Source organism: Carassius gibelio, chromosome B23 (assembly GCF_023724105.1).
Source record: "Carassius gibelio isolate Cgi1373 ecotype wild population from Czech Republic chromosome B23, carGib1.2-hapl.c, whole genome shotgun sequence".
Lineage (NCBI taxonomy): Eukaryota > Metazoa > Chordata > Actinopteri > Cypriniformes > Cyprinidae > Carassius > Carassius gibelio.
In genome coordinates this window covers 20,240,181-20,265,951 of record NC_068418.1, presented here as the reverse complement: position 1 = coordinate 20,265,951, position 25,771 = coordinate 20,240,181, and positions in this window count along the sequence as shown.

Genomic DNA, 25,771 nt, shown 5'->3' with positions numbered 1-25,771 from the left:
TCATCTCGGGGGATGTTTGTCTTGGTCTGAGGTATTTAAAGGATTGCAGCAAAAGGATCAGGGCGATTTCTGTAGCCAGAAAGCCTGTAGTGTGTTGTGTGTCTCTTCACTTCATACTATGTATTTTCTAAGGTCAGGTATGCTTATTTTACTTTTAGATTCATCTTTGAGAATTTGATGTTTTGTATTGATATGATTTGATGTTGTTTCAATTGGATATGTAATTGGCAAAATACATATCTACCTGACTATAAATAAATTGTTACATTTTGATTCTATTCTGTCTTACTCTGTAATTATTGACTAGTAGATTACGTTGTATCCTTGTTAGCAACATGAGCACCCGAATGAATGAGTTAATATAAAAATAGAGTTAACTAGAATAATCAAATGTCAGAAGAATATTAATTAAAAAGGCATACAACCAATTTGCATTTCAACCTAAATTCGAGGTCATACTAAAATGGAGTCAGATTAAATAATAAAATGGAGTCAGATTTGAGTTTAACCTAAAATGAATAACTCTACGCGCTGAAAGACAGAACACGCAGGAAACCTTCATCCAGCACCGGATACCTTCCTTGGGCCGAGTGTCTGGACCTTACACTAGACAAACGTTTTTTTTTTTGAATTTATGTGAAATATGATCTATTATAAGTGAGTTTCTTGTTGAAGCTAATAAAGGATGCTATTTATTATTCCTCATCGCTTATAGGTTTTCATTTTGCCTTAAGGCATAAAAAAAAAAAAAAAAAAAAAAAAATCAAAAAAACAATATGATTAGATGGTTTCTTGGATTTAGAAACCAAAAACTTGGTTTAAACATTTAGGGAATAAAGGCTAACATCCTGGGCCACTGCTATTACTGAAGCGTATATTTTGTGTTTCGGGGAGGGAGGTTGTTCTGGAACCACAGCGGTGTCTAGACAAACATTCATCAGCTCCCATTCTCCAAGGACAGGATGATACACTCGAAAGCCAATTAGGTGCATTGAGCAGAACGTAAACCATGAGCAGAAGTGTGTTTACACCTCACCTTTGCTCAAGGAATGTAAATAGTCTCAGATGCTGGCCCACACCAGCCGGCCCACATGATGAATCGCACCTCGCCTTCATCTTCAGCTGTTTTTAATGTTCAGCCGGATCCACTGAGCGCCCCGCTCTCTTTCTCTCCCCTTCTCACTGAAATATTGCCTTTTCCCCCGCTATAGCTCTCCCCTCAGAATTGAACAAATGAAGAGTCAGCACTCGCAGGTTAATACAATATCAAAGTATGACAAATTGTTCAAAGGCAGGCCAGGCAGAAACGCATCTGCATAAAAGCTGACTGGCAGCAGACCGCCGGCTTTTTGATACTATATCTTCAGACTGACAATCCCAGTGGACTTTAATGCATTTTTTTTGCATAGCATTATCACCGGTCTTTTGGCGTTTTTTTTTTTTTCTTGTGCGCACAGATGAAATGTGGCCCAATTTTAGAGGTTTTTGTACAAAGGCAGCAGGTAACCTAGCATGAACTTCGGTCTGTGGTTGTGTGATATTTCTTGCCCTGTAGCACAGAAGTAAAGATGCGTAAGATGTTCTCTCAGTAGCTTTGTGAAACAACGTCATCCTGTGACAACATAAACCCCCTATGGGTTCAAATGTTGATGTATTAAAGTAGATAGAGCAGTTAGCATAGCTGCAGGAAAAGAGAATCGCTATAGGGCTTCCCTAAACCTGCTGTACATGGTGTATGTGGGACATCTTACCCTGTCATTTCTCTGGGGTTGACATGTGTCTTATAACTGATTTATCACTAATGTGAGCAGATGTTTTGATTCTGATCCCCAGATTTTTTTAATCAGGTTTATAATGACGATCTCACTAATCACTATATTATGATGTTTTTTTTTTTTTTTTTCAGAAAGCAGACTTATTATTATATGATATATATAATTTTTTTTTACTGTGCACAGGATTTAATTTATCTTATTGTTATATTTTTTATAGTAAGTTTTTAGCTCAAATTAATTATAATAAAATATAAGATGTGATGTGTGATTATTATGGTGTTGCAGAATAATAAAAATATAATTTATATACTTTTATTTACTGTTTAATAATGCTTATATATTACACATTATTGTTTTTAACCAGTTCCCGAACACATATTTCTTACAATTATTTATAAAACTTGAAATACAGTTTCTGATCATGCTGTCATCATCATAATCATAGTCACATTATTTATAATGATTACAACTGTGTATGAAAATAAACAAATAAATATGAATAACAAAAAGAAAAACAACAACAACAAAACTTTTTTCTGATTATGCTGTAAGCATCATAATCACATATCACATTAAAAAGCCCATTTTCAGAATGTAAATGCATGACTATTATGATTCTGATTACATTTTTGGCTAATTCTGTCTGTAATTGATTTCAGGAGATTCTACAGCACATACTGTGGCTGATAAGGCCAATTAGAGCTCATTTTTACCCAGACCTCGGTGTCATCCCCTGTTATTGAACGCTACAGCAGCAGGTGACAAGGTGAGTAATATCAGGCAGCTGTAAGCCACCAGGGAGGGGGTCTCGCACAATTTCTCCCCCCAGAGAGTCGACCCGCTCCCCTAAGCCGCGCCGCAGGCTATGTTAAATGTCAGACATCTCCACAGTAGAAGCCTTAATATCAGACAGCGGGACCGGGACAAAAGATCAACTTGGAGTGCTATGAAAGGATAATAACTATTGTAGCTAAAAAAGCTTGCTTTTCTGTTCTAATGAGACGGAGAGCACAGCTTTAAAGCTCACGGTTAAGGCCTAATTAATCATTCTTCGTGGCAGTCTCCTGCGGATATCCATTAGAGTTTTATTTCAGAAGCCACCATGCCTTCAATGGCTCTCCAATTGTTTTGGAGGGTTTTATATTAACCTGAGTGTAGATTGATTGCTCGAGGTATGAATAGAATGCATGCGGAGAAGGATAATGTTCTGCCGTTGTGCGATACGGCGCACACAAAAGTCCTGCACAAGTCTTGCAGGGTTGTGCATCTACTTTTGAGTGCATTGTGTCTGCATCATGGCTGTGTTTGTTGTCTGACATTTTGAAGCCATATTATTTTGCATCAGCGGTCTGAGAGAGATCAGATATGAAACGAAGCGCTCTACTATCATCTATGAGGTGAGAAACGGAGCTCACGACCTCTGTCACATCCAGAGGCCCCCCGCGGACAAACCACAGCACCCTTGATGGGTTCATCCTGGCATAAATTAAAAGTGCCGAACGTAAACAGTCTGTTAATTTTCCCCGCTGGCCTGTGGAGGAGATCTCCATCACGGCTGGATGTTCAGCCTCTAGCTGTGCCGGGGGTGGAAATGGCCAAGAGAGACGGCCGCCCCCACTGCGTTCTCTACAGGAGGGATGCATACAGATTTAGTTTGCTTAATGAAGGCTAATTGTTTGCGAGGGGATGACAAACACTCGGTCGCGCTGTGTTGTCTGATATGAGCAGGTTCCATGAGTTCAGCTGTCATTCTGTGCTTACCGCTCACAGCGATGGCCTCTCCCTGCCTGCTCTTCTCTGCGGCCCATCGCACACAGTTTGTAGTTGGATGTTATGACTCTCTGACTTTAATAATTAGAATGCAAGGATAAAACATGCCTTTTGATGCTGCAGTTATAGCCCTATAGTTATATTATAAATAATATAAAATATACCAAAAATGTTACTGTAAACGGGTGGTTATTTTTGTTTTATACTTTATATTAAATGGAGAAAAAAATTGTTAATCATATTCATAGATCATCATATGCTTATTAAACACATAAATAGATAATTATTTTATTAAGTTAAATGGGGGAAAAATATAATATATAGTATACTATATTATTTAATATATTAATATATATAAAGAGCTATTCATATTCATAATATTATTATTTTATTTTATTTTTATGTATTAAATTAAATGGGGGAAAGTTTTATATTTAATATATTTCACACAAACAGATATATATATATATATATATATATATATATATATATATATATATATATATATATATAATTTAATACTAGTTTTATGTATTAAATTAAATGTTAATATATTAATATAATTTTGTTTATATAACATTGATATTTTTTGAGTCTGTGTGTATTTTATATGCATATTAGATATACCTATAATTTTATTATATAATAAATTAAATGAGGGAAAATCATTTAGATTTAATATATTTATATAACATTTTTTTATATTATATTTTATATTATTTATGTAATAGGAAATCCACATAGCGAATCTTATATATGTGCATGATATTGAATATACTGAAATATCTCTATTATCTGAAATATGCATCTCTTTAATAAAAATATATAATAATAATAATAATATTATAGATAATAATATCTTAAATAATTATTAAATATGCAATCAGATGATTATTTTAGTTTTATATTATATTATATTATATAGTTTTAATTTATATATATATAAATGGAGAAAAAGTTATTAATTGAGAAAAAAAATATTTTTGTGTAATATATATATATATATATATTGCAAAGTTTTTAGTTTAAACATTGACATTCAGATCAGTGTTCTTTTTTTTTTTTGATCAGGGTTTTAAAATCCATTCCTCTATCACATTCTCTGAATGTCCACTCATCTCTTCGATGCTTACGTCAGTGAAAACTTTTGCACTATAGGCAAATGGGAAACGGGGTTCATGTACAGTACGCCTTGGCTTAACATCCCAGACCTCATTAATGCAAATCCACTTCCTACAGTACTTTCAGGAAGAAAATAGGCTTGCTGCCTGGCACAGCTCAGCTGGGTCTGGATCAGGCCGGGGGTTCAGGGGTTGGGTGGGCACATGTGCCAGTCACAAATGCCTTACGTACTGTGCATAATGTGAGGAATTACAGACAACTCGAGAGCAGAAAATCGTCTGTTTACTGAACGGGTTGAAGGGTAACGTTTAGGCATCCTGAAGCTGTCTAATGAGTGACATTTAGCCACCTTTGTTTGCTTAACATAATCAGACTGGGGCTTTGATTACATTAGAGAATGACTATTAGCTGTTTGTTTGATTGCTTGTTCCTGTAGTTCTAAATGTCGACTGCACACAGAGATGATGTAAAAAACGTGCTTCCTAATGTGATGTATTTGAATATACAAATTCAGATAATCTGAGTGTTAAACAGAAAGATTTAGAAATATTTTTTTTTATTTAATTAAACCTTAATACTACTTCAAATTTCAATCTGTTCAATTTGAAATTTGAATAACTAATTATGCTGTATAACCGAGTCTTGCATTGAATCTTTTTTGTCAGCTTGTTTGCTTCTAATTAACTTCAATTAGCATAGGTTTTGTAATACATTTTGGAATGGATTGATCATAGGTCCCAGGAAACCGAGGTTATACACCTCAGGTATTATGTGAAAAAAACAATTGTTGCCCTCCAGTTTCCCTTATTTTTCCACAGTCGTTTTGTTTATGAATATCTTCCTGTCAGGAAATTGCACAAAGCATTGCTATTCACATTCCCAATTAAATTTTCATGGCCCAAATAGTTCAAAATCAGTTTCTTGGTTCAGGCTTCTCAAGTGAAGGCATCTATGCATAGTCGGTTGGTTTTCAAGGCTTTTGCTGTGCATTCAGCCTCGCCGTGCATAACTCACCTCTTTATAGAGGCAGGGGGGAGCCATGATATGCAACTGAACCTAATTTTCAGCTGTGCATAAACACAGGCACATCGTTTGACTATAAACCCTAATTTGATTGCACCCATCCAGGAAAACTGCAGCATTTTTCACTCTTGAGTGATGCATAAAGCGATTGAACCTCAATGCAAACTGCTAATTTAATTGCATCATGTATATTCTGGTTGCAAACGGCCTCTAGCATGTGCGCCGCTGTTAATAACAGCTGAGCATATTGTGGATATTTACAGGCGTTTGATTGGCTGAGAGCTGAAGAGGAAATGAGATTCATGACAGCTCGTTCACAGGATTGTATTGTGAAAAACAATCATCGGTATAGAGTTTGACAAGAGCAACTGGATATTACATATGTCGCCACACTGGATTCGCTAAGGGTAATTCCTGGCATGTTTTTTTAAGAGGACGGTTGGTCGGTGTTGAGCTATAAATGCATTAGTATATGGCATGTCCATAAAACAGTACATTTGATTTCCATACAAGAAGTGGCTGGGTGAGCAGAGAGGCTGCAAATGCTCAGCGCTCCATGAATGTGTGTCATGCTTTTTCTTGGGGGCTGTTGAGAAAAGAGCATGCACGCACACATTCATTATGTCTTAACACATGGGTAAGCTTCAGCCCCCTAAAGAAAGGCTTTTCCTTTTTCTATTGTATGGAATTGCCAAGTCCAAAAAAAGAGTGGCAATGATGTGTATGTGTGTGTGTTAGCATGTGCCGCTCTCTTTGTGTATCTGTATGTGCGTGTGTTTACATGAATATGGAACTTTGTTTATGGATGGTGCACTATTGCAGGTTATGATAGTTCCCAACTCCCTAGAAACACCATGTCAGTATGGATCAGTTAACTTCTGTTTTGCCAAAAGGGAAAAAAGTGTTCCCACCACGTGCATTTACAATAAGCAAACAGCCTTGAGTCACGAGAGAAAGAAAGGGAGAGCGCAGAACAGATGGTGCAGAGGAGTAGGTTTGGGACCATGAAATGATTCCCATTTAGAATCAGTCCCATTAAAGAAAAAACAAAAATGCTATTTCTTTTTATGACATTTTTTTATGGCTCTCAGTTCTGTTAATAGTTGTTAAACTTCTTCCAACAGTATAGTACAAATAACGGACTCTTATGAGTCGGCTCTTTTTAGTGAATCAAGATCATACAGCGCCACTAGTACAGCCACAACCCTGAAAGAATGACTCATCTTAGTCGGCTATTAAAAACAACAACAGCAACAACAACATATTGTGCAACTGGTACCGTGTGATACTAAATGCATGACTCTTACGAACAAGTTACTTTTAATTAATCAAAAACAAACAGCACAGATTGTGAATCAATGTCTAATTCCTGAATAAATGACTCAGAGTCAGATCTTTTTTTAGTGATTCAAAATCCTATATGCTACCAGTACATTCAGACTCCTGAACGAATGGATCATGTGAGTTGGTTATCTTTGGTGAATCATAAACATATGGTGCAACCAGTAGAGTGAGATTCACAAATGAATGACCCTTATGATTTCTTATTGAACCAAGATTAAACAGCGCCATCAGTATGAGTATTTTTAGTAAACCGAAAACATACTGTGCAGCCAGGGTAGTGAGATTCACAAATAAATGATTTCAGGAATCAAAATCATGCAGCACCACTACTACAGCCACGATCCCGAAAGAATGACTCATATGAGTCACTTATATTTAATAATTCAGAAACATATTGTGCAACCAGTATAATGTGATTCTGAATAAATGACTCTTATGAACAAGTTAGTGAATCAAAACGATCAAGCTGTGTAGTAATGAGTGGACTAAATTAGAATAATTGATTGACTTTTTTATATGCGAGATTGTAAATTAAAAATGCACAATAATTTTTCTGTCTTAAGTGGTATTTGAGAATGAATAAATTATTAATATTACATTTCTGATTGGTCATGTCTGTTCCTTTTGACTCCCACGGGTTGGAAATTCAATAAGAAATATATTTCCCCCAAATATTCCTAACTGCAAAGTGCTAAAAGAATTATTGATGCGATCCCTAAGGAACCAGAATCTGCGTCAGAAATGTTAAATTCCTTATGATTTCCATTCCTCTAGAGAAGAAAGATGGGGGAGGGTCAGTTTGAGAAAGAGAAAGAATGAAAAAGTGAGAGAATGAGATCTCATCAGTTCTCAACTGGATCCGCCACCGTGTAGAGTAAACATTATTATCTTAATAACATTTTCAATTAGCTTTAACCCTCATAACCAGATGGTAATGGAACTCGAAACCGAAAATTAATTTGAAAAATAATTTGTAATTACAAGATGATCTAAAAGCTCTTTCAGGTTCAGGCATGAGTGATGGTAGTTGAGATCTGGCCTAATTTTTCCATCATATTCCCACCTTCGAGAGTCGAAATGTGCTTATGAGTATGGGAATATTCCCCACGTTTTGTCCCAGTGCCAGTGATTTATTTGGTGCCTAGTTGTGTGTTGCTTCTCAAGTGGTAGGAAACGGCTTTTTCATTTCCCCTCTCTAATGGGCACATATCGGCTCATGGCCCATGTGTGTTGTGATGTTCTGTAGTTATGGAACATTACTTTCGTCATTTAGAAGAATGTGATTTTTTTCTTTTTGCTTTTTATGTCACATAATGGTGTTTTGTTGTGAGTGTCAGGAAAGAGCTGTGCTGTTAATGCTGTATGCTGTTTAATACAATGACATATCAATAATCAATAATATATTTTATAATGTAATTTATTTCTGTAATGGCAAAGCTGAATTTTCAGTGGCCATTACTTCACTCTACAAGGTCCTTCAGAAATTAGTCTATTATTCAGATTTGCTGCTCAGTTATTATCAATTATTATCGGTGCTCAATTATAGTTATTGTTCTCATTATTATCCATGTTGGAAACTTTGAAAACCTTTATGCGTTTTTGAATAATAAAAACTTCAGTGAGCAGCATTTATTTGTTATATTTTTTATGCAATGAAAGTGGCTGCAAAAAATAACATTTTTCATCACAGCAATAAATTAAAGTTTACAATCAAAATTACTTTAAATGGTAATAGTACATTATTTCACAAAATTACATTTTATGTAATGTAAAAAATCCTATTTTTTCCAAATGTTTACCAGTTGTGTATATAATGCACGTATCTCCAAAAGGCTCCCCAAACATGCTCATTTTTAAGTTTTGGTTCTAATCCTCCGCTATGGTCTGTTCACTCAGATTGCTTTCCCTGTAAGACACCTGTGAAACTCTACAGAGATTTATGAACCGTCTCTGGCCCAGTGTGAGTGTGAAATGAGGGACGATGATGGCAGACAAGCCCCATCTCATTTCATGTAATTAAGGTCGCGGGAGATCTCAGCTGCCTCCTCTAGCGAGAGCTACCAAAGACGGGACAGTCACAGCTGGCTGGCCAGCCTAAGAGGGGTCTAGAGGGTCAGTTGATGCCCCATCCAGCAGCAGATGAGGCATCCACATGGCCCCTGATGGAGCTTGTCAAAAGGAAGAATGGTTATTTTAGTACAGCTTCAGTTTTTGGACAAACTATTGCAGAGATTTCTGCTCTTGAAAAGTATTACTGCCACCAACCCACTGAAATGTAAAATCGTTTTCATTTCAGCTCTCATGATATTGCTTTTATATTTTTTCCCCTCATGACAATATTACGTAAACGGAGAGAAAAAGTAAATTTAGAAATGGGGTCCAAACATAAAGCACTGAAACTGTAAATTTTCTGATTTTAGGGGCCGCTAACTAAAGGAAGACACACTAAAGTGTCTTTGAACTGCTTGGACACAAATAATTACTGTATGTCACTTGTATTTACTTATTGGATAAAAAAAACAGGCACTTTTATCAAAAGCGACTTACAACAGAAACAATTTATCAAAGGGCAAACAATATTTATAGTGTCTTTGAGTATTAAGTAATGAGTAGTAATACACTGTTTCTTGACTTAAAATGGTAAGTTTAGTTAAGTTGGTTGGTTAAGTTGTCTCAACAAATTTTAAGTTGTTAAAAGTAACTGCAGCACCTTTTTTGGCAGTCATTCAGATGCAAATGAACATAGTTCTACAAATATACCACATCCTTATGTAGCCTTTACTTTTTAATCACTGGATTATCATAAATAAATTTACAGACTGTAATTGGCCCACAGCTGTCGGATGATGCTAGAACTCATAATTCTCATTATAACAGAATTTGATTAGCCTCCATTGCTCTGCTATAAACTGGATAATAATTTTGTACTTATTAAATTATTATATTTTGTGAATTTTGAACTTGATGACAAAGACCCCATCCCCTGTCTTTGTTTACCTGCTCCGTATCTATTTTTCAGATTTCACTCAGCGTGCAGATGAAAATCTCTCCCACAGGGCCAACACAACTTCCATCAAAGGCCTGACCAAATATTAAGGAGGCCTTTTATTAGCTTTGCACTTTACTGAATGGATAGAGGAGGTGTTGGATTCAAGTCTCCGGAGTCCCATGAAACAATATTGACATTATATGAACACAGTTGGTGCAGAGGCTCGGGATGATTTGTTAGGGTAAGTGTGTTATTGAGGAAGCCCCCTCACAAGACATTCCGCACTTCACTTTGGTCACTTCTCTGCTTTGGTTATGAAGCCAGGATGTTTCTTCAGTATATTCTGCTTTAATATTCCAGGTTTCTATCAGAATGACTTAGGAGCCTTAGACAGCTTTATGTGTATTGTTACTATTGATTGCAGCATTAGTAGATGGCTGGTGCATGAAATTGAAAATGCATTGGAAATTTTACATGCTGGCACTGCTCATATTTACTTTTTTGAATTCTTTATTTATCCCTTTCTGTGGTTTTGTCTAAATCTATGCTTCTTGGAAATGCAAACAAGAGCAAACTTAAAAAAATGGCTTTGAATCAGTACATGTAGTTTCTGTAACTTTGGTTGATATGATCATCTATCATTCCAGTTAATTATCAAGTATAATGTCTTCAATGCAAAAAACAAAAACAAAAAACAGAATAATAATAAATGAATAAATGGGGGGGGGGCATTATATATTTATCAGCATTATATATTTATCAGCAGATATAATAGTTTACTATTATTATGTAATTATTACATTTTTATTGTACATTTATTTTTCTCTATTGCCATAATTGAATGCTTATTCAAAATTAAACTTGAAAAACAATAAACATACAACAAATCATACTTATCTGACTGCCATCAATTCATTATAGTTAAAAGAGGTATTTTATCGATCACAAGTGCAGTATGGAGTACCTCAAGGCTCAGTAATAGGGCTGTTACCTTTCATGCTTTACATGTTACCATTGGGAGATATCATCAGGAAACACTGTGTTAGCTTTCACTGTAATGCTCATGATACTTAGCACTATATTTCTTCAAGGCCCGGAGAAACATACCAATTTGAAAAATTAACAGAATGCATAGTAGGATTTGAATGACTTCTGATTTTTTACAGTCAACTTTTATTTGATGAAAGTTAAGTCGAAGTCGACTAGTCGCTGATGACATCATTAATGAAAATAAGTCTGAAGCGGTGACAAACACCTTGTGCACAGCTATGGCATATGACACAGCACTGCCCACATGGCTATTGCTCCAATAACAGCTAATTTGTATCAGTTCTTTTGCCTTTGGGTCGTTTTATTTTATTTAGTTCAAACTAAATAAGTATTTATTGAAACTGAACTGAGCTGGATGATGACATCACTGAATTCAATGATGAACCGCCTTTTTGCTTTATCGACACATTATTTTCCTATTTAATGCTGTTCAGTTGCTTTGTTACAATCTGTATTGTTAAAAGCGCTATATAAATAAAGGTGTCTTGACCTAATATTTAGCAAATCAAATAAATCTAACAAATATACATTTTTCATAATCTACATTATAATGTTTTCATGCCTTTATTCCCTTATAGATTTATCAGTATTTTTAATTATTATTTTTTTTCAGTTTAATTTTAAAGTTTATTTTGTAAAGTTAATTTTGTTGTCTCTGTTGTATTTTTTTTTTATTAATTTTATTTCATTTTTAGTTTTAATTTAATTTTACTACTTAAAGTTAATTAAAAGAAAAGTAGAAATTTTGCCTTGGCAATTAGCTGAAATTTAAAAGTAAAAAGTTTAAGGTTTTAATATTTAATTTGACTTCAGTTAAAGTGTATTTTATTTCATAAAAAAAAATGATGAAAATGTTTTAATGGTTTAGTGAACTGCAATAATTTAGAACTATTCATTTTAGTTCATTTAATTTCTTTATCAAAATGGTGTAGAATAGTAGTTTCAAACTTTCATATTTTGGTTATTGAGTATAACTTTTTATAGTACTGTAATCCTAATGAAATAGTAGTGGTAATCACATTAACCATTTTATCAAGATGTCTTGCCTTATAAAATATACACCAATTTAAAATATTTTGCTGTCCAAAATTTGCATTGTTTTTGTTCCTGGAAGAGTTGGGTTGCGTCCAGTTGAGAACGCCTCCAGTAGAAGATGGTATTCTAAAGTGTCCATAACGTCCTCTCTGTGTTAAATGTGTTTAACAGAAGAGCTCCATAAGAACAAAGGGCAAAAAATGCTGTAAATAAAGGAAAAACAAAAGACATGAGCATACTGTCATCTGTGAGGGACACAGATGGCGACTGACTTCAGGTCATGGTGAAAGCGCTTTGTTCTTTCCTCTGGCCAGCCCCACTACGATCACCCACATCAGCTCACGCTTCCGGGCCCTGGTTAATGTTATTGACCGTTGTTCCGTGAAGCCAGTTGTCTTCCACGGACCCCAAAGGGACCACCATGACAGCACCAATGGCCTCGAGCCCTTGTCATCCCCGTTTCTGACCAGAGACACGAGTTATTACCGCCACAATGAATGGGACGGGACAACGACGAGTATCGCTTCGGCAAAGTCTGTGTGAACAGTGTCACATTGACTTCACCTGCTGATCAGGGCTGTTTAGACCCACTTAAACCGTGACCTTTTCAGCGAGACACCCTGCCTCGAATTTTGAGTGGCATTCAAGGACATTGTTGTCCTGTTTCTGTCTGTTTCATTCCCGAGGCAAAGACACCCATTACAGCCCTGTTCTCATGCTAGGTTAATCTCGGCAAACAGTTGTGTTGTCTAATTTATCAGCCCATCAAACAGGCGCCAATATTGTCTCAGGGTGAGAGAAGGGTATTAGTGAGTGTGTATGCATGTGCTTTGTTGATGTAATGGCTTTTTGGAGTCTTGAGGGACGAGTGAGCCGAAACAATAAAGAATACTTTATTTCGCTTTTGTTGTTCAGTTTCACACTGAGTAACATTTGCGGCGCAACATGTTTTGCACAGTGCATTATGGGAAAATTAATCTTCCATGTATTCTGTGTTTTCTGAATATTAAAAATGACTGCCATCAAAGACTTAATGATTTAAAACCAAGCCAATTTATGCATAATGCTGAAATTTGAGTTTATACACACTGACTGCTAATAAACTTTGCTGTACATTTATCATAGAATCTGCACTTTCCTAATAAAACTTAAATGTTCCTGCTGTTTTGATAGCAGCAAATGCTATAATCTTCCAAGCTGTGTGGTTCTGGCAAGAAGAAACATAACTAAACATCAATCTCTCTTTTCCTACCCGTTATTTATGAATGCGTTGATACAAAATAACCAGCTATTTTTTGCACAAAACACCCTGGGAAATATATTTTATTTGTTTGGCATATCGATGTTTTGGATAAGTGGCACTGCCTACACACCCCATTATGAGGGAAATTGCTGTAATGTGCTTTGCAGAACGATTTCAGTTTTTTTTTTCTTGAAAATGTACAAGCACAGTATTTCAGAAATGTGACTCTTTTCAGAACTGTAGGTCGAACCGGGTCACCAAGTACACTTTCTTATCTGTGCTGTACATTCTATGAATAAATAAATCAATGAATTTTTATTCAGCTGTTACTAAAATAACAATAAAAATGTATAAATGTATATAGACACTTTAAAAAACTAATTAAAAACAAAATAAAATGACAAAAACTTAAAATGAAAGAGAAATGGAAAATATAACAATAAAAACTAATTATTAATAAAAATGGAAACACTTTACAATAAGGTCCCAGTAGCTTAAAACTGGTTATTAAATTATAATGAACTTACATTGAGCAATTAAACATTTGTTACAATATTTACTAATCTTTGTTACTGTCCGTTAATAAAAAATTACAAGTGCTATTTATTATTTCATGTTAGCTCAGGTCCGTTAAATAATATTAGCAGATACTGATTTATTCATACATTAGTAAATGCTGAAATTAACATTTACTTACATGAATAAATGCTTCAGAAGTATTTCTCATAGCTAATGTTAACAAATGGATTCTTACTGTAAAGTAACTATACAACTATAATAGTACAACAGCACTGATACTGATCTATATCTATCAAAATATCAAATGTATTCAAATATTATTACTTAATATCCTTTATAATGTCTAATAATCTTCTTCATTTCACCATATGAAACTGAACATTGTTTTTTTTTTTTCATGGTTGTGTTAATCACTGATAATAAACCATTTGGGGGTGGAAACATTTGCCAGCACCGTCCAAGAGACAGCTGGTGGGTCATTAGGGTTTTTTTTTCCTGGAAGGGTGACATAATCAAATTCACCATCTCATGAGAATCACACTCCCTCTGTCACGGACAGACCTGTCTCTCTTGGCACTGAGACTGGCACACTGGCATTCTCTAGAGACTGTAATGCCCGGCACATTGCGATTGTTTCCACACCCTTGATGATTAAGTATGAAGTATTACAGCCATTTTCACTCACAAAAAGTTCTTGTCAAAAACTCCCCGCTTTCTCTTCCACAAACTCTCACTCTTTGTTTCAAAAGAAAAGTTGGTGCATCTCTACCAACTGTCATTTAAAGTCAGCGTTCATAGATCGGCTCTGTCCCGCAGTTTTGCTGACAGCCCGTACGCTTCCACCTAGGTCAACCCTCTGAAGAGTCTTACACCTGTCAATATCTTCAACACCCAAGCTAAAAAAAAGAGAGAGAGAGAAGTGGTTGGAATATCTAAGTAGCTTCAGCACTGGCCCACGTTCAGATCCATCCCGCATGACACATGGAGAACTGCTTATTATTGTGGAGAGGAGGAACTTATAAAAAACACATGCAGCTGTTTATGTGATAGCGCTGCTGTCATGTGGACGTGGGCAGTGGCTGGCGCATGGTGTCTGACAGACAGACAGATGGGCTGTGAGGTGCCTGTCCTGTCTCCGTCTAACGACACTGATAAGGATGGATGTGACCATTTTGAGAGGCTGATTTGTCAGTGTTGCCCTAGTCCAAACGCTGTTCCTTGTTCACCGCCAGCCGTGGAGGAAATGTTTGCTAATTGTTAGCAGATGTCACACTTTACTTTTGTAGATGTAATTATCAGTGGTGCGGTATGAATATGGATGAAGCGTGACATGGTCACTTACTCATCTAGACTACATGCGCATACGGAGGAATGGGTTTCATCATGTTTGAATAAATATAAAACAGGCTGTGTTTAAATACAAGACGGCAATGTTGTCTGTGCCGTTTTTAAATGGTGGACGCTCAAAATTTTTTTGTTAATTACATTTGTCATATTTATTTACGCTATGTGCATTTGCTGTCCGAATGAAATATGATAGGACAAAATATAACTGTCCGCAAAAAAATAGCAAGACAACATGTCTTTCGTTTAGTTGCTCTTATGATCTGCACGCAAAAAACAAAACAACGACAACAACAACAACAAAAAGACGAGCTTTGTATTCCAGTTCACTCTTATGAGCCTGTTTCTGGTACAATCCTCCTAACTGAATGTCATGCACAGCAAAATAATGACAGATATGCCTTTCCAGTAAGTTATTCTTCTGAGCTGCATGAAAAGGAAGATAGTTTGATTCACAAGAGAATGTCTTTTATGAGTCATTTAGTTATTCTGTCAAAACAACACTAATCCTGATAGAAAGATTAAAAAGACAGTTGTACTAAATGTTGATTAAATCCTTTTGCAACAAGAGATGTTTCTGCATAAACCTTTACATGCTTCATCATATACGAAAGTAAGCAATCATCTTTTATTGTTACCATTTAATGCATTGATTTTATAATTAATTGCTCATGGCTGGCACATTAAAATAAAATAGCTTACTTCCACTTTGCAAAGTAAGGTGGTTAATCAGCAGAGATGTATAAAGTACTAGAGACCCATACTTGAGTAAAAGTGCAAGTGCTCTATCAAAAAAGTGACTTGAGTAGAAGTTGAAGTGCTCTTTAAGCACCACACTTAAGTAGAAGTACTAAAGTATTCAACATTTTTTGTACTTAAGTATTGCAAGTAGTCTATTTTAAAATTTACTACTCAAGTACTGAAAGTAAAAGTAGAAGTATTGTGTTATGTAGCTATTAAAGAAAGTAGTCAAAAGTTTGAACATATTGTTTTTACTATTTCAAATGATTAACCTAAAGGACAATCACAATTCCTTTGACTGTAACTTCTTGTAAAAAAAAAAGGTTACTAGAGTTAGTTAGCCCAATATGCAAAATTATGTCATTAATAACTTACCCTCATGTTGTTTCAAACCCGTAAGACATCAGAGGGTCATTTAGAATTTTTTGAAGCATCGAAAATAGATTTTGGTCCAAAAATAGCAAAAACTACGACTTTATTCAGCATTGTCTTCTCTTCCGTGTCTGTTGTAAGACAGTTAAAAACAAAGCAGTTTGTGATATCCGGTTCGCGAACGAATCATTCGATGTAACCGGATCTTTTTGAAACAGTTCACCAAATTGAACTGAATCGTTTTAAACGGTTCGCATCTCCAATACGCATTAATCCACAGATGAATTAAGCTGTTAACTTGTTTAATGTGTCTGACACTCCCACTGAGTTAAAACAAACCAATATCCCGGAGTAATTCATTGACTCAAACAGTACACTGACTGAACTGCTGTGAAGAGAGAACTGAAGATGAACACCGAGCCGAGCCAGATAATGACTCGTTCACGAGTCAAGAACCGTTTCTGTCAGACGCGTCCGATTGGTGAAACGAGGAGCTGATGATACTGCGCATGTGTGATTCTGTGTTAATGTTATGAGCCCAGGTGCAGTCAACGCCAATGACGCCATTGCGTAGAGCGCAAAAGAATCGGTGAACTGTTTTCTTCAACTGGTTTATTGAAACAAACTGTCAGAAAGAACTAACGTTCTACTTCGTTACTATACATCTCTGTTAATCAGTCCTTACCAGTTTAAATCGATCTGACAAATCCTTTAAATGAACAAAATGAAATCATGATCAAATGAACTTACCGAATGAATTAGAGGGGTAACTGAATCAACATCTGACTCTACGTGTTATTAAAGGGATAGTTCACCCCAAAATGAAAATTCTGTCTTTAATTTAATTACTCACCCTCATGTCGTTGCAAACCGATAAGAAATTATTATATTATATATATTAAGATATTTTTGATGAATTCCGAGAGCTCTCTGACACTCTCATGGACAGCAAGGATACTACCATGTCCACGATCACAGTCAAGAGACGTAGTAAGTACATCATTAAACTAATCCATGTGACATCAGTGGTTCAACCGAAGAGAAAAATAACGACTTTATTCAACAATTTGTCTGCTCTGCTTAACCCTTGCACCATTTTGGAGAGTATCATGGCAGATGTTGTTTATGCTTTGATCTGAACGAAAACAACATTTGCGCGTGGTGCTGCTGACACAGAACAGCATACATTGTTTATGTTGAGATCAAAGCATGCACTGACGTCGTGATATGGTGCCAGAATGGCGAGTTGTTGAATAAAGTCATTATTTTTGTTTTCTTTGCGCACAAAAAGTATTCTCGTAGCTTTGTAAAATTATGGTTGAGCCACTGATGTCACATGGATTAGTTTAATGATGTCCTTGCTATGTTTCTGGACCTTGATCGTGGTAGTTTCCTTGCTGTTGGAATTCATCAACAACCTCTAAATTTGTGTTCCGAAAATGAATTAAGTTCTTACAGGTTTGGAACAACATGAGGGTGAGTGATTAATGATAGAATTGTAATTTTGGGGTGAAGTATCCCTTTAATGTATGTTTTTTCACATATCTCACAGTTTATATCAGTCTGTGTTTGCGTGTCCCAGATAGACTGTAAGTGTGTGGATTATTGTTCAGTTTCTTTCTCTGCATTGTTACACCAGTAGATGGCAAAACGAGTCACTGAACTATTCATTCAAATGATTCACAATTAGTTAGCAGAATCATTCACTCAGCCGATTTGTTCACAACTCCGAGTCATCAGGAAGTGGAATCCATTAATATGTGTTGTTGATTGTGCTTTGACTTCATTTCGAACAATTTTAGAAGCTGGGAATTTTAGTAACTGAAAATATGGCGTGTTTGAATGTTACTCTATATAATTTTTTTTTACTGAACTTGCATGAAAGCCATATCACATCTGTTTCTCTCTCTATTCAAACTGGGCGATGTGTCTGGCTAGAGATCCATTCTTTCATTCTACACACGGTCTTTGGACTAAATGAAGACAGGAATTGAGGGCCAGTGGCCCACAAGCTGTCTCTCCGGCTACTAGCAGCTAATGTGAGTGTGTAGTTAGTGTCGACCAAGCGATGGCACAAACCCCAAACACCTGCTTAATCTCTGCTCCAGGGTACATAACCATACACCAAGCTTCGACTAATAACTCCTGCGGCCGCAATAAGAAGCCAATTCTAAACCCGTGTGACGTGTTTAAACCCCCCTGCAGTCGTGAATGCCTCTGGCTCGTCTGTTTTGATAATGTTTGGCTACAGAGTGATAACGCAAAAGCTAATGTGAAGGTGGTGCTGGAGACTCCTCTTAGACTCTGAAGTCTCATGTCTGCATATTGAACTCAAAATTGTTAGATTTAAATTTGCATTTTAGAGAACAAAGGCAGATTTTTTTTTTATCCTGTGTTGGAAACCATCTTCCATAGTAAAAAACAAACAAACAAACAAAAAATCAAGAGATTTAAACGTGTTGCCATACATTTTTTCATTATTACACATATGCAGTGATACAAACCCGAGAGCTTTTATTTATTTTTATACTATGATTATGATTGATTGATAGAAAGATAATCAGATTATGACGAGATAAAGAGTCTTAGAGCAGTTTGCTACTGTACCTTCATCTGTGTGAACTGATTAACAAATTAATATTCTATGTTAATGTTAATATAACATTTGTAACATTTTGCTTCTGAGGCAAATGTACTTTTTTAGATTAAACACATACATGCGAAACATGGATTGATGGACTTAATGAAATAACCTTTTAATTTGGATTTGGCTTCAACCGTTGAACCGACTGTGTACGAAATCAGTGCATTTTCTGGCTGTTTGTGCAGAATACGACCAACAGGATTAAATGAACTCTCCATCTCTATGGCAGCTCCACCAACGATTCTCAGTTGAATGAATCTTTTTTGGTTGCACTCTCATATCTATCTTTCTGTGCAGAATTTGCCACCCAGCAATGCCAAATGTAAATTAGACCATTGGAATTTAGAGCTGTTGGACTGCTAGAGAGTTGGAAGCTTTGCATGATTTGTATTTGCCCAAAGCATCTTGGCGTACAAGTCTGCAAGCTTGATAAGGCCCAAGAGCATTGCAGGCCTATTAAAACTATCTTTTTAATCTCTCCAGAACAGGATGCCAGAGGCACAGAGGTGCAAAGGTCCTTTCTTGTCTGGATTCCATCAGGAAACTTTTTAATATATATATATTTTTTTAGAGAATATAGGATGACCAGAACATAGGGATGGAATTTCAACTTTTAATGATGTGATTTGAGTATATTTTTACTCATCTAATCAAAATGATCATGATTCTGTGATCATGAACTTGCTTTTGTGTTGTCAGTAAATGAATGAATAAATGTTCATTAAGTTCTAAGATGTTTTGCAGCACTTGAGGTGTAGTTCAAGCTTGTTTTAAACACAAACGATTCCTTTGTCACGCCATCAACAGCAGTTATTTCTGTAACACCAAGGTCATGTATTTATTGAGTGCTTTGGATAAAAGCATTCACCAAATGATTAAATGTAAACAGCAAAGGCTGTTAAGTGAATACCTGCGCAGCGCTCTATTTTGTATTACTCACAAACCTTTTATGGTTTGTTTTTGAATATTTATATGGAAAAAATATCAAGACAAAATGCTTCCTATCAACAAGGGTTTCAGCTCCCTGGAGAGAGGGTCTGTTGACTTTTTCTGCAGTGTTGGAAATGCCAGCATACGCCTGGCTTTTATCACCGCGCACATACGTGCGTAATAGTTCAATCTCGCGGCACTCATTCCTGGGTCCAGCCGCCTCGCCTCTAATTTCGTTTTCGCAGGAGACTGAAATCCTTCTCTTGTCTGGCATTAGCAATTAATGGCAGATTCTAAAGGTCAAAGAGATGTTTTTCAAAAACAACCCATGTTTTTGTTCAGCTCCCTCGTTGGAAATGTCGTCACTTTCATATGCCATCAGAAAGTGACTCGCGGGGGGACAAGCGGACAAGCGGGGTCTGTGGAGGCACAACTAGTAGAAAGGCTTGAGGCCGCGTGTGCTTTCATTTTTCTCAACCAAAGACGTTAATTAGAATTCATCAAGCCACTCGTTTTCAGTTGTGTCTTTTTTTTTTGGTTTATGCCTTGTAATTTCTTGTTTTCTTTCTGTTGTTCCTTATCAAAAAAAGATAGGAATCTAAATTGCTTTGTGAGTGAGGTAATCGCAGAGTTTATTGCCGATAGTGCAGTATTGCATGTGAATGTGCCGCAAACGTCGTCTTCATGCTGCTAGTGGAGTTTAATGATTGTAATCGGGATATATTTCAAATAAACCTGTCAGCTTGATTTGTTGTCAACAAAGATCAACTGACAAATTAAAATATCTTGGCAATTCTTCTGTTATGAAGAAGGAATTCTCGACGGTTTACGTGAAGTTCAGATGATTTGATGTTTAGATGACTGTTGCCTTGTGGGAATATTTTTTAATGAAGTTCCAGCACCCGGTGGGCCAATTCAAAAAACAATGTAGATGCTGATGCTTTAAGAGCACAATGGGTTTTTGCCATAGTGCATAAAAGGGTTCCGCCCAATCCAAATGAAGAGTGTAATGGAGCTCTGTGGACCTCTAATTCCCATAATCCACTTCACCCCGCAGCGGTGGCCCCACAACATCTATCACATAGTGTACTCAGACTCGGCAGGAGCATCTTGTGTTCATTCACATGCTGTTAACAACACAGTGATGTTAAAGAAATTGGTTTCCTTTTTTTTTTTTATTGCAATGCAATAAAAATCAGTGAGGACTATAGGGTCTGCCTGTCAAACTTCAACAGTGGAAAAAACATACCATATAAGTGGTCCATAAAATTCTTATGTGTTATATTCTATAAAAAAACATATATACATACATAAAATATTGGGCATTCAGTAATTTCAGTCTGACTCACAAAACATATTGTCTGTATTAATAAAAAGACTTGAAATAAGTTTTTTTACACTGAGGATACATTGTGTATATTTGTGTTCCAAAACATGTTTGAAACAAAGCTGATAGAAGTAAGTGATGACAACGTTTTAATTATGTGGTGAATTATTAATTTTAAATATTATCTTAATACAGTAGGAAGGGAAGTGGGTATGAATTATTATCTGGACAATTTAACATCCATTTAAATCATGTTATTTTAATATTATTTATTTACTATTATATAATTTATCAATATTTGAATTGAAATTGTATTTCAGTCTTTAATTTATTTATGTTTGTAATTTTGTTATGTGCTTTGTCAGTTTTACTAGTTTTACAGTTTTCTTAAAAAAAAAAATATATATATATATATATATATATATATAATTATTATTATTATTATTATTATTAAGTTCATCTTGTTTTCTCACATGCACATCTCTGTTTTAGTTTTCATTCATGAGTTTCACACAGATAGAAGAACAGAAGCATGGGAAAGAAAATTAAGCATTGGTAAGTTGTTTATTGTTGTTCTGAATTGATTTGATACAGCATCTCTTGTGAACTTTCACCTCAAAATCAGAGCAGCTGAACTCAAAGACCGTGGCAGAATCTGATGAACATAGAAAGAAAATTCCAAATCACAAATGCTGCATGAGTCTTGAGTTTGAGTAGCTGAATATTGTATGGCAAACAAATGCAATGTCTGTGGCTCTGACAATGCTGTGTGTCCGCTCTAGGAAAAGATTAATAATGGCCTTCATGTAATTACCTCAAAAGCCTGTTGGGACAAAATTCGCTCAAAGCAGAAGAGAACACATGATGGATCGTGACTGTGTAGTTCATGTTTCCTTTGTTTGAATCATTACAAAGACCCTATAGTCGAGATTCTACTTAACACAATAAATGTTTTATACAGAACATAATGTACAGCATTTTAATGAAATATAATATTGTAATGACCAGTTATGCAAATACTGTATATATCATGTGTAGCACAAGATTTGATGGAAAATGCTAGATTATTTTGAGTGATACAAGCTTTTTTAAATTCTTCAAGTGCTGTGGTATGTACTTTTTTCATTTAAATATTTAAATAAGTAATCTTCATATCACATATGCACATCAGCAGATGCTCTCTTAAAAAATAGTTCACCATAAAATGAAAATCTATTCATCCTCAAGCCATCCAAGATGTACTGTTGAAGAATAGTTTGTTTCTTCACCAGAACAGATTTGCAGAAGTATCGCATTACATCACTTGCTCACCAGTGGATCCTCTACAGTGAATGGGTGCCGTCAGAATAAGAGTCCGAACAGCTGATAAAAATATTAAAATAATCCACATGTTATCCACACCAGTCCAGTCCATCAATTAATGTCAGAGAATGTAACTTTTTCACTGGTGAAATAAATATTATGAATAGAGGACTCTATTTTAGCCTAAAGCAACAGTTTGAAGTTAAAAACGTCTCTACACAAGACATTCACTGAAAGACTGGAATTGTGGATTTATTGAGAGGTTTTTATCAGCTGATTGGAGTCTCATGTAGACGGCACCCATTCACTCCAGAGGATCCGTTGGTGAGCAAGAGATATAATGCTACATTTCTCCAAATCTCCTCCGATGAAGAAATTAATTATTCTTTGATGGCCTGAGGGTATAGGCAAATGTTCAGCAAATTTTTTTTTTTTTTTTTTTTTTTGGTTGAACTATTTTTTATATAAAAACAGAAGGCATTAAGTGTGACCTTTCCAATGTAATTTTTCTTTGCTCAGAGCCAATATTTCTGCCCAGCTGAAGTCACTGTGATACATAGCATCCATACCACAGTTGCACATATTACATTTGATTGCAAACAAGCAGGTCAGTGGCCTTGGCAGGTTTATTATTTTTTGATAAACTTTAATAAATGTATCTATGAAGATAAACAATCTTTTGAATATGTACATTACATATAAGTGTTTGCTTGCTATTTATATTTGGGTTTTTTTGTGTGTGTGTGTGTGTCTGTCTATTGCGTGTCCCTGTAGGTCCATTTTTGTACACACTCCAGTGCCCTGCAAATATCTCAACCCTGTCTACAAACCCCTCCACTCCATCCCTTTCCTCCTCCTCTATCCTCGGCAGAGGCTCTCTCACGCGTGTCCACACAATCGCAGGGCTGTAATTGGTATGGTTTACACTTCCTTAAGAGCAAATCGAAGCCTGGCTAGACAGACAGCATTGCGGCAGCCAGAGCTGAGGGGAAAAGCATAGAGGTCCGCAGAGGCCTGGCTTTGCTTTTTAAAATTCAGTCTTTTTCGGGGGGTCCTTTTGTGGGCCGATTGGGGGTTTGCTGTGTTTGAACAGCTTCCAGAATCATTTCCCATAAAGCCTGTGTTGGGCTAAATTAATGTGAGCAACACGGCTTTATTGGGAGATCCCCAGTCGAGAGCTGTGAGTAAGCAGACGTTGTTCTCTCGACCTGATGCTTTTTCCCAGACCTGCTGAGTATCTGACTCCCACACTGTCTGTCACATTCTGTTTTTAAAAGAAGAATCTGAAGCCAAACATGTCATGCTGACAGACACAATGCTCCCTTTGAAAATGTTTTAGTTTACCACCCACACGGTGTAAATCTCTGGGGACTATTGCTGTGGATATTGTGCACTATTGTGAGTTCACAAAAAAAGTGTAAGCATTTGATTTGATTATGTATCCGACAACAAAGAGGTTGTTTGTAATGGTGTGATTATTTCAGAGACTGAGCTTGGCACTGCATTGTAGATGTTCTGTAGCTCAAACAATAGAACATGGGTTCGATTCCTAGGGAAAGCAAGAAATGATACAGTCTAAATGAGTAGCTTGGATGCAATATAAGTCTTAAAAAAAAAATCAGCTGAATGCATTAATGCAAAAATGTAATGTCATGGTTGGATTAAAAATAAACAAATATTTTGCTGTGTAGATCAGTAGCTAGACACCTTATGACAAATATTTTGGTCAAACTAATAAAAAACTTTTTTTTTGTGTTTTACTTTTTTTGTGTGTGGAATATTTAGATTTGGATTTATACATTTCTTGAATTCTTGAACAGAAATGGAACTTTATTAGTGAGCCATTTAATCATTAACTCAATTATTTGTCCAAAACATGGATTTAATCAGGAATGAACAAGCAGTTTTTTTTTATGTCATTAAAGTATTTATTCATTGAATATTTCACTCAAGCAATTCTTTAAAAACATTAATTAATTCACGAGCAATAAAGTGACTCATTGAATGAGTCATTGAATCATTCATTCAACTGATTCATTCAGTAACATGTTTTTACTAAAGAATACCACTACTATAGTTAAAAATGCTGTGGCTTTGCTCAGAACGATTATTATCTGCAGAACAGAGGAAGACAAAGTAACCCATAAAATTTGTGTTTGAAATGTATGTTGCTTTTAAACAATTAAACTGTTATATATAAGCAGTATTATACTCATGTTATATTTCAGTGTGATATTTAAAATCTCATGTCAGTGTACTTAGAAGATATCCAAGCAAACCATGTATTTAAAGATGCTTTTATGGCAAATGAATGGTTTAGATGTGCATATTGTAGGTCTTTGGTGTAAAGCAAAACACTTGAACCTCTCTGTTGCTGGCAGTCCTGCTGCTCTCTATGATTAATGAAATCCATAAGCCCCTTCTGCTCTTTCTAATAGATTTATGGACTTCATGGTACAATAACTTAGTTTCATTGTACATTTGTTTTCCTTACATTGATATCTGTCATGTGAGAGCTCCTGGACTGCCCTTTGGGCGCCGAGTGGCCTGATTTGATTGGCAGTCGGTCTATCATGCTCAGCACTGGAGGAAGTCTACAACTGACTGACTTTCTAATATAGCAGTCATACTGTATGTTATAATTTACCATCAAAATGGCATTAATGGCATATTCTATCATTTTGTGCATTTTTTATTTTTTACCTTCTAAAGTTTAGTTACATTATTGATTTGCCTTTTTTGTGCAAATTCTACAAAACACTAGACCTTAATTAAATTATTATTATTATTATTATTTTGCTGTTTTAATTTTAAGACTAATACTGCATATGTAAACGACATCTGTTGTTTATCAGGATATTCATATGTTTATAATTTCCATTCTATTGCTTCAAAAGGAAATATGGTTTAATTTAAAAAATATGCACCTGTTCTTTTTTGTGTTTCATGTTCATTAGAGCCGTTACACAATGGGAGGAAAAATAAGACAATTACTAAAAGTTATTAACACAACAGCTGCAAGGATTGCTTAAACCAGCGAGGGAACAAAGAGAAAGTTTCCGAAATTGTTTTCAGAGATGGCTATAACTGCGTCTCTTGATACTGCAAAGTAACATTAATGAAATGCTTAGTGTTCTACAAGTGAATTAGACTGAAACGTAGAGTTGATTTTGAGGTTGCTCTGTGCTCAGGGCTATTAGAGGAGACACAGTTTGAACAAACTGATCAAAACAGCAGCCTC